The sequence below is a fragment of the Abrus precatorius genome, unplaced genomic scaffold (assembly GCF_003935025.1).
Source record: "Abrus precatorius isolate BTA unplaced genomic scaffold, Abrus_2018 Scaffold10, whole genome shotgun sequence".
NCBI classification, from domain to species: domain Eukaryota; kingdom Viridiplantae; phylum Streptophyta; class Magnoliopsida; order Fabales; family Fabaceae; genus Abrus; species Abrus precatorius.
In genome coordinates, this window is record NW_020874292.1 from 11933549 (window position 1) to 11945111 (window position 11563).

Sequence of the window (11563 nt, forward strand, 5' to 3'; positions counted from 1 at the left end):
CATGCAACTCTATCAATATTTGAGAGCTGCTCCTCCCCAATTATACTAAGATGGCAAAGTTCTCAAGTAAAGGCAAATATCAAACTGTAACTCTACTGCTAGAGTGATCGGCTAACATAAACCCTCCAATCAATCTCATAATATACGCTCTAGCAAATCTCGTCAGTTGAAGCTCGTTCTGATTATGCATAGTAATGTCTGAGAAATTTTGGTCTAACCAAGTAAGCTTCAGGCTGCTTTCCACAAATGCCTCGGGCCGTGGCCTAACACCTAGACTATCCTCAACTATCTGTGGCTAGTTATCTCTAGTAGTTGCAAATACTGGAAGTCCATCAACCTGAATACCTATTTGTATAGCTATATCTTGAAGCGTTATGGTGCATTCTCCTGGTGGCATATGAAAAGTGTGTGTCTTATACCTCCATCTTTCAACTAATGTGGTGATCAAATGCCTATCTAATGGAAAGTTGGCAAGCTGTGCCACTCCATCAAAGTCAGCCAACTCCAAATGTGGTAGAATCTCTGCTTGAATACCGTCTGAGCCACCTGATATAAACTGACACTTCTTAACCTTCATCATGGGATGCTCTCGACCATCCCAAATGTGTTCAAACACATGTATACTTTGAAAACACAACAATGATGGATCCTTAAACATGACATTGTGAAAAAGATGATGCCATCTGATAATTTAAAAAAAAAATGTTTGTATTATCAACATATTAAACATGACAATAAAATGGTCAAATTAATATTTATATGATCTAAATACACAACTACAAATTTAGTCAACTAAGTTACATAATAATTGACAATTTTAACAATCAATTATATAATATACTTTCAATACAATTCAAATAAGTTATATAGATTTTCTATCCTGAAAAAAATTATTTTTTATAATTATTATTTTTAAATCGATATTACATTTGTATTATTTTCAATATACATATATTTCATTTCAATTATATTTTTAATTTCCTCTTCGCATTATCATTAACATTGAATTTATTTATAATTTTAATCATTTGAAATTCTGTTATTTTTAATTTTTTGGTAACAAATTTTAAATCTGTTTACTGTTTTTTAAATTTTTTTCTGTCAACATTTTGTTTTAGTCTATGCAAATTTATTCTACATTTTTCACATATTTCATAAAATTTTACTTTTTATACCTTTATTTTTTCCTTCTAATTAATCTTGTTAATAATGAATTATTTTACAAATTTTATTTAATTTATTATGTTTTATTATGTAATTTTAATTTTTTAAATTAACTAATTATCCATTTTTCTTCTTAACCAACTTAATATATTATTATGCTGTAATTCTAGATTATAGATTACTTTAATTTTAATTTACTATTTTATAAAAATACTCAACGAAACATTTATTTTATTCACAACTAAATAAATATTAATCTATTTTTAGTGACTTTACTAAATATTTTACACAAAATTTACATTTTTTTCACAACTGCACTTAAATGTAAACATATTATAAATTGTTCTATTTAATGCTAAACTTCATAATTAACTATAACAACAATTAATCAACTTTCAATTCTATTTTTAAGAAAAAAAAATTTAAATCAAATATTATATTTTTATTTTTACATTAAATTAAGCAAATAATATATAAACACTAAAATAAATTACAAAATAATTATACATAATTATCCTTCACTGACCTCTTTTGCAGATTAAAATGCAGTTTTGACTTGTATATTATCTGCTACAGGCACTACAAAGATTCAAAATATAACAAACTGTTAAATTTTTTACAAATAATATGAACATATTTATTGGCAAATGACAATTTTTACCTTTGAATATAGTTCACATTAACACTGAAAAATCAACAAATAGTCGAGTAGGAGAAAATGAGAATGCTTCTGCCGGTGTTAATGGAAGACGATGCGCAGGGAAAGGAAGAAGCCTTCCGCGCCACCAGTATCCACCACTACGCCAGAAATGAGTTTTTAGAGCACTAATTTAGACAGCGGTTAGTAAAAATCACTTTGTAACTATATATTTAGAGAGCGGTTCTCTATTAACCGCTCTCAGATCTATACTTTTGAGAGCGATTCTTTGTTAACCGCTCTCAGAACTATACTTCTGAGAGCGGTTCTCTATTAACCGTTCTCTAAAGTCACACATTGGAGAGTGGTTAATAAAGAACTGCTCTCTAAAGTCTTTAAAGTTGTTTACAAATGAAACATGTTTAACGCATTTCTTTTTAGCTAACAAAGTTAGTCTCTTTTACTGTAAGTTTTGTTCGTCTTCTCTGCTCTCTTATGTTCTTTTCATCTTTTTCTGTTAGCCTGCTCTCTTCGTCTTCTCTCACTAACAAATTGATTTTTTATTTATTTTTATTTTTGCATTTATAGGTACCTTTTCATTCTCTGTTAGCTTGCTCTCTTCATCTTCTCTACGCTAACAATTTGTTTTTCTTTCATATTTGTAGGTACATCTTCATTCTTTTTTAGCCTGCTCTCTTCATATTTTCTACGCTAACAAATTGGTTTTTTTTTCACATCTATAGGTACTTCTTCATTCTCTCTTTCTTTCTTCTTCTCTTTCTTAATAGTGAATCATCCATTCTCTCTTTCTTTCTTTTTCTCTCTATTAACATTAAAAATCATTCTATTAATTTGTTTTTTTTTTTTTTTCTGTTTGGTTCATGCAGATGTAGACTGTTTGGTTAACACCAAACGTATAAACTCAAGATTCAATTTTGATTTGTGATAAAAATGAAGAAAACTCATAAAGAAATCAATTCCAAATTTTGATTTAAACGTAATAATAAATTAATTTTACTTTGCAGCAAAAAACTCAAAAAGAAACCAATTTTAAATTTTAGATTCGCGTGGTCTACATTTATACTTTTGAGAGCGGTTCCACGTAAAATCGCTCTCTAATCTTACACCTATACTTTGGAGAGCGGTTCTACGTGGAACCGCTCTCCAATCTTAAATTTGGGAGCAGTTGTTTAACCGCTCTCTGAAATGTAACACATCAGATAGCGCAAGATTTTAGAGCATTTCTAAACGCTCTCTAATTTAAAATGGAACCGCTCTCAGATCTTCATTCTGGCATAGTGCACTATAACACCTTAAATTTAATTTTAATAAATAAGAAATTTCACAAATTTTTGAAATAATAAAATTTCCATTTTCAATTCAAGTTTCATCAACCATTTCAAATGAAGAAATGAGGTTACAAATTACATCAAACAGTTGCTACAGGACTTATTTAAATACAACAGTTTTCAAAATAATATCCTAAGTCCTATAGCAGTTCCATTCACCGTTTCACTGAGTCCGGTGCTGATCGTCTTGATTACCTGAAAAATGAATGTAAGGGTGAGTACTCTACACTACCCAAAAACACATAGTCAACATAAAGTCTCACCTCTAGCACATTTCCATTACATTAAACAAATACAATCACAGGTAGCATTATCACACAACTCATGTCAATTTAACACAGATGCACTCACGACATCGGCAGCATTTCACATCCATAAGTATAATACACAAACTTGTGCATACGCACACCAGCCACACTCACTGTGGCATTGTGATTACAGATTTACACCATGAATGGTCACCGGTTATCCCCACCTCACAGATACCATGTGGGTATTCACGGGTCGCTCAGAAAAGATAACGGTCAGAGGTCTAGTCAACAAGAGAGTGTGTGGCCCGTGGTGCATCCGTTCCACAGTCGGTGTCACCACCACTCCCTCTTCCCCAAGGTATTTCTACCATCCTCATCTTCCACACCCCCAGTGTATCGCTAAACTATTCACAGCACATCATAACGGCACTAACACGCCCATTTACATATATTCATCTATATTACACGGCCCTCGGGCCCACATTTGCTCACAACATACATTCTATCATGCAACATCTAGCATACAATTCACATTAATCAATTTTGGGTAAACACCCACAATGTTCACATCTCCCAGCACATTGCCCTCATCACATTTCTCAACAATCTCCTACCCTTTAACTTAGTTACACCACAATATACAACAATTAACAGCAAACCACACAAAATACAGTAGGGTAGAGTCTCCCCTTACCTTGGATTGAAGACCTACACTCGGATTCAACCACGGATGTGCTCTCTACATAGATTTCAGCCTAAAACACATGGAAGAACTCCATGAGAACCCAAGGAAACCCAAAAATAAAGAACAGGGGATGAGAAACGGAACCCTAACCATTAAAACTCACCTCCAAGCGTTCTCCACACGGATTCAACCTTCAATCAAGCTCCCGAACGGCTTTGGAGTCAATTAATCGGTGGAATAGAGCTTTGGGTCAAGAGGATTGAAGAGATTTTGGAGAAAATTTGAGAAATGAATCTCAAATCCCTAAACCCCCTTTTACCCCTCTGATCGCGACACTCTTGCTACAGCGAGAAATTCTTGCTGCAGCAAGGCATCTTTCGCTACAGCGACGCCCTCTGTCGTCACAGCGAAAATCTCAGACGAAACTGCATCCTGGTTTCTGTAGAATCTCGCTACAGCGAGACTGCACCCCAAACTGTGGCTCTGTCGCTACAGCGAGACGTCTCTCCACTACGCCAGAAATTGGCTTTTGAAGCGCCTACTTAGATAGCGGTTAGTAATAACTGCTTTGTATAAAACACTAAGAGAGCGGTTTCACTTTAACCGCTTTCTAATATATACTTCTTAGAGTGGTTCCAAAAGAACCGCTGTCTAATATAGACTTTTGAGACCGGTTCAATTGGAATCGCTCTCTAATATGGACTTCTGAGAGCGGTTGTTAAATAACCACTCTAAGAAGTATATATTAGAGGGCGGTTCCAAATGAACCACTTTGAAAGGTTTATATTAGAGAGCGGTTATGAAATAACTGCTCTTAGATGTTATATTTTTAAAATCCTAGTCTGGTTATCCCTATCGTCTCGCCAAGTCTGTACTTCAAAATTCTCTCTGTTCAGTGTTCTTTGAGAAATTTTTGTAGAGGAACAAGCACAACTGACATCGCAATCGCAATCTGAAGGTATATTTATAATCGTTTCTTTGTTTTCTGGCCATGTTTGGACATTTGTACTCTCTCATTCTCTCTGTTCACTGATGATATGTACCTCTATTTTTTAGGTTGAACAGTGACAACGTCTCCTCCATTTCTGGTTCTAGGTGAATTGCGACAAATTTGCACTCATTTCTTAATTACAGGTTAGTGCATACTGTTGTGTTTATAATTTATATGAATTGAATATTGTTAACATGTTGACCATTGGTGCCGCGTGAACAAAGAGCATGAAATTACTTTTTATTTTGTAAAAGTTGATATGGGCAGGTTGAGTCTTAGTTTGTTAACCTCTGAAATGTTGTTGGAATGGTTTTTTAGGATTTGTTGAACATGATATTAGGACACTAGTTAGTTATAATGCAAGAGCATGCTGTTGTGTTTGTTAACCTATGATATTAAGATTTTTAAAATTTTTATATTCTTGTTTTTTTTGCCCCCGAAATGTATATTTTCTTTGTGTATGAATGAATTTGATGTTGTATTTTAGAATGTGATAAATGCATGATTATTGTTAGTGATTAAACTTTGTAGGTTATGATTTGAAATGTAAAATTGAGTGAAACCATAGTTTTTCGTTTGATAGATGAAAAATATGCTTGTTGAACAAAGCACGGTGAGATACAAGGTGGAAGTACATCAACTAACATGGAATCAAGTGTCAATTACTCAGAGACATTTAGAACAAATGAGAGTGATCATGCTGAACAAATTTCAAATGTTGTTGAAGAAGATCTTAGAGATTGTCCAAAGATGTTTGAGAGACTGAAAGATGATGCAGAAACACCATTGGATAATGGATGTACAAAGTTCACAAGATTGAGTTCTGTTTTAAAGCTTTATAACTTAAAAGTCTCGAATGGATGGACTGATAAGAGCTTAACAGAGCTGCTAAGTTTATTACATGAGATGCTGCCGAAGGATAATGTGCTACCGAAGAGAACATATGAGGCTAAACAAGTACTTGCTTCCATTGGATTGACTCATGAAAAGATACATGCTTGTCTTAATGACTGCATTTTGTTCCAAAATGAGTATGCATCACTAAGGAAATGTCCAAAGTGTAATGTATCACGATACCTAAAGAAAGATACAACACCTATGAAGGTCGTGTGGTATTTTCCACTAATACTAAGGTTAAGACGTCTTTTTCGCAGTGCAGAAAATGCAAAGTAGATGACTTGACATGCTGAAGGCTGAATTAGAGATGGAAAGCTTAGGCATCCAGCAGATTCTCCGCAGTGGAAAACATTTGACGATGACCATGAAAAGTTTGCAATTGAAACAAGGAATATACGTTTTGGATTAGCAACCAATGGAATGAATCCACATGGCATGCAAAGTAGCACCCATAGTACATGGCCCATGATCTTAATAATGTATAACCTACCTCCATGGCTTTGCATGAAACAAAAATATATGATGCTTTCTTTATTAATCTCTGGTCCTAAACAACCTGGAAATGACATTGATGTGTACTTGTCTCCTTTAATTGAAGATTTGAAGTTGTTGTGGGATAATGACATAGAAGTATATGACAGATTTAGAGATAAAAATTTCACGGTGAAAGTAATGTTGTATGGAATAATTAATGACTTTCGTGCATATGGAAATCTTTCTGGTTACAGCATCAAAGGTCAATGTGCATGTCCAATATGTCAAGAAAAAACAGATTATATAAGACTAGACCACTGTAAAAAAAATGTTTTCATGGAGCATCGTAGGTGGTTGTAAAAAAATCATCCTTTCAGAAAAATAAAAAAAACTTTTAATGGAAGTTGTGAAGAACGACGATGTCCTTATTTGAAGAGTGTAGAAGAAATATTTGATGAGGTTAAACATATAAGAACAACATTTGGAAAACCTTTTGCCAAACAAATTCCAACGGCAGGTTGGAAGAAGATGTCAATTTTCTTTCAGTTACCGTACTAGAAATCTTTATACGTAAGACACTTTGTTGATGTTATGCATGTTGAAAAAAATGTTTGTGAAAGTGTGATTAGTACATTATTAAACATCGTGGGAAAAAAGAAAGATGACATCAATGCAAGACTTGACTTGGTAAAGTTGGGAATACGATTCGATTTGGCTCTAGTGAAGAAGGGAAAACAGACCTTTTTACCGCCAACAGCATGTACCCTGTCTAGAAATGAGAAATATGCTTTATGTGAGACTCTTTATTCAGTTAAGGTTACAGAGGGGTATTTATCAAACATTAAAATTTTTGTATCACTTAAGGATCTAAAGTTAAAAGGATTGAAGTCTCATGATTGTTGTATATTAATAGAGAATTTAATTCTTGTTGCTATACGGTCTATTCTACCCAAAAAGGTTCATATGGCAATCACGAAGTTGTGTTTCTTTTTCAAGGCAATATGTAGGAAAGTGATTGATCCTAGGAGATTACCATGTTTGCAAAACCAAATAGCTGAAACTTTATGTGAGCTGGAAATGTATTTTTTACCATCATTCTTTGATATCATGGTTCATTTGACTATTCACTTAGTGGATGAGACAAAATTGTGTGGCCCTGCATATATGCGATGGATGTATCCCGTTGGAAGATATATGAAGATTTTAAAAGGGTATGTTAAGAATAGAAGCAGACCAGAGGGTTGTATTACTGAACGATATTTAGTGGAAGAAGCAGTGAAATTTTGCAATGAATACCTATCAAATATTGAATCATGTGGCATTCTAAAATCACGTCACACAGGAAGGACTTTAGGAGAAGGTAGCAGTGGTTGTCGACAAATAGAGGTCCCTAGACTGCAATGGGAACAAGCACATTTATATATATTACAAAACACCCTTGAAATTGAACCATATATAAGCTTGCACAAAGAGACAATGAAGCGTAGAAATCCTTCCAGAGGTGAGAATTGGATAACAAAAGAACATAACCAGCGATTCATTGGATGGCTACAAGAATATGTTGGTGAACAATTGAAATAGAATAACAATTCAGTTTCAGAAATGATTCGATGGTTGTCAAAAGGTCCTTGTATTGATGCCTTTTCATACACTTCATACGTAGTCAATGGGTTCATATTTTACACAAAACAATATGACGACCAAAGCACAATGCAGAATAGTGGGGTCACTCTAGTTGCTGAATCATTGCATATCTCCAGTGCAGAGGGTAAAAATTTAATATATGCAAATATGTCATACTTTGGAGTCATTGAACATATATGGGAGTTGGATTACACTAACTTTCGTGTAGCAATCTTTGGATGCAAGTGGGTAGACAACAATAGTGGTGTTTGACAGATGTTCTACGTCATAGATCCTGTTGACAGAAGTGGTGTCCTAATGTCTAATAAAATAAATGGTTTCACCGATGGAGAATTAACAGAAGAAGAAGTTAATGTGGAGGACGATATTTTGAGAAGTGTTGAACACATGTCAATTGCAGATACATTAACAACTGACGAGGATATTTATGCAAGACATGATAATGAAGAGGGCATTTGGTTAAATCTGTCATTTCATTTAATAAAAGGTCATAGGAAACTTAGTAAGGCTCCTAAAAAAAGAAAAAGGTGCATTTCATATTAAATTTGAATTGATTATATTTTGTTTTTATGATTTTACTTTATCCCTGAATGTAATTATTTAATGTTAACCTTTACCTTTTTTCTTATAGAAATGACTTCTTTAGATAACATGGACAGGAGCCCCCTCATCACTCCGCTGAGACAAATAAGAAAAAGGGTAGAGGGATTACCAAACTTAAGTCCATTAGCAAATCAAGAAAGTTAGGACAAAAGCTACAGGTAAATTGTCACCATCAATGAATTTTGCAATGATATTCAATGATCTTTTATGCTAATATTAGTAACACTAAAATGTCTTTATGATTTATATTTGCATATAGGTTGGCTGGAATGGAAAAGGTCAACCGATAAACCCTAATAGATCAAAATTTGCACATCATTGGCTCTGTTAGTAGGAGTACAGTGTCAATCAGTTATTCTGATTAGACAAATGTCCTTACTAATGTTAAAGAACACATTTGGGAGCAAGTTGAGGTACATAATCATAATCGTTTCAGTTATTTTATATTGGTTTACCCAAGAGGGTTTATCTGATATGTTTTTTGTTTCCAATGTAGCAAACTGTTGAGGTGGATCTTGTTCACAAAGATTTTGTTCTTTCTTTAGCTGAACGAGACCTTCGTGCATTTCGGACACATCTGAGAAAACAAATCTATGACAAAGATAGAAATTATGTCCCCCATCCTCAGAGAAGTATTAGAGATTCATCACAGTCATTGATCACTAGATGGACTTTGTCAACCAAAGTTGCACAGAAACTTTCAAGGTACCATGTCACACATTATTACTTCAAATTATTGTCGCCATCACAAATGGGTATTAATTTGGTATGTTTCTGAATGCCTAATTTCAGAAAGAAATTGAGGCCAATGCACAAAGGGCGAAAGGAATATCGTACAGATACAGGAGGTCAGCTAAGGGATATGCTCAGTTAGAGTAAAGAGTTGGTATATATATTTGTGTCTTATGTAACAATGTGATGCTAATGTGTTGTCTTATGTTAAACCTATTAACGAGGGCATTTAATCTGAAATTTTGTGTAGATTGCTACATCTCCGTCTAATTTGATCTTAGTACCTCGACATGTCCTTTGGAAAGCTGCTAGGGTAAATAAACAAGGTAGCATTGATGACAAAGGAGTTAAAAAAATGGTCAATGAATTTTTAAGTAGTTAATACTAATGTGTTAGTATTTTCAAATACGTTAAGTTTTATTTTGAATTCTCCTTTAATGACTTAATGGTTTTTTGTTATATTTATTATAGGAAACCCTTTCAGAGGTCACTCTAGACGCTGAGACTGAATCAACAGCTCGAAGACATACTCTCTCAAGCACTTGGTGTAAGAGAGCATCCAGTTCGCGTGAGGGCTGTTACAATTAAAAGGGTTTGTTCTTTTCAGGTTGCCCCTTCATCAGGTAAAGGGTTAGGGAAAGAGACAGGCTAGTCAAAAGAGTCCATTGCTGGTTCATCCAATAAAGGTAGCACTGGTTGTGTGTCATCAAAGATTCTGATGTTGGCAGAAGCCCATGGTGCTGCATGCTTGAATATGATGAACCTGTTTGTGAGAAGTGATCAAGCCATTGATACAGCTACAATTCAACTGACAAGTGAGCACTGGGGTAAAAAATTTTGTGACATTGTAGGGAAGAAAAACATCATAGAGGTCATATGTCGACCTTGGTTAAGTGCCTCTAGCATTAACCTTTACATACGGTACATTAATTTTCAAATTATATAATTCATAGTCAATTTATAACTTTTATAACCTTTATTTAATAATGTTCAATTCTACTTTTGCAAAACAAGATATTTGTGTAAAGCTTATTTGCATGGGACAATGACAAATAGATTCTCATTTATATCTCCGTATGAAATGGACGAAGCGCTCAATTCGAACCCACATCAACATATAGCTGAAATGTTGAAGTGTCATATGGGTGAAGATCACTTGATTTTTGCACCTTATAATGTTGGGTAAGTCAATCTCGTTGAAACTCTGCTTTATGTTTTATAATTTAGCATATAACTTTTAAACTTAGTAATCTTAAAATGATATTTATACTCGTGGTAGGCAACATTGGGTCTTGATTGCCATCAATACTGCTAACAAGACTATTTATTATATGGACCTTTTACGCAAGCAGCTGAAGATCAGAACACACATACAGAACCTATTTAATAAGTAAGCATTTATTTATGTCAACCAACTATGATTAATGTTAAGTGGTTCAAATGTATATAATTTCTTTGGTTCACGACTCTTCGTGCTCTTGTCACGTATCGAGCAGAGAGGGGAGTGCAGCCCTCTAGTACAAAGATAAGTCAAACAAAATGGGTCACTGTACAGGTAAGACTATATCATATATCATGTTTTTAATTTTAAGCTAAATCGAATTGCACTGTATATCATTCTTAGTTAATGCTGTTTTATTTGATTTTTATCTTCTACACAGTATCCCAAGCAAACAAATACTGATGACTGTGGATATTATGTGTGTCTATTCATTGGGGATGCTTTGCACCATGGACAAACTGTAATCCCAGTAAATGTAATAATCTTACACATTCCAATTCGTTTTCCATATGCTTATTATTTCACTTAATTAATTAAGCTTTGTTTTCCCTGTCCTTGTATTTCAGTACTTTCCAGAGGTGCAGATGCCAACTTTTCCTGACAACAAAATTTGTCAATTGCAAAAGAAGTGGTGTTTATATCTGTACCATAGATATTTAAAGGAGACATTAAGCACAATAGATTATTAGTGTTCTTTTACAATATTTAGACAATTTTCTTTCAAGGCTAGACAAAATGTGAAAATATGAGACTCTGATTGATTGTAATATGTGCATGTGAGTTGTAATTGAATAATACAATGTGCAATTGCTTTAAAATTCTGCTATATCAGGCTCTGTTTAAATTTTATATTC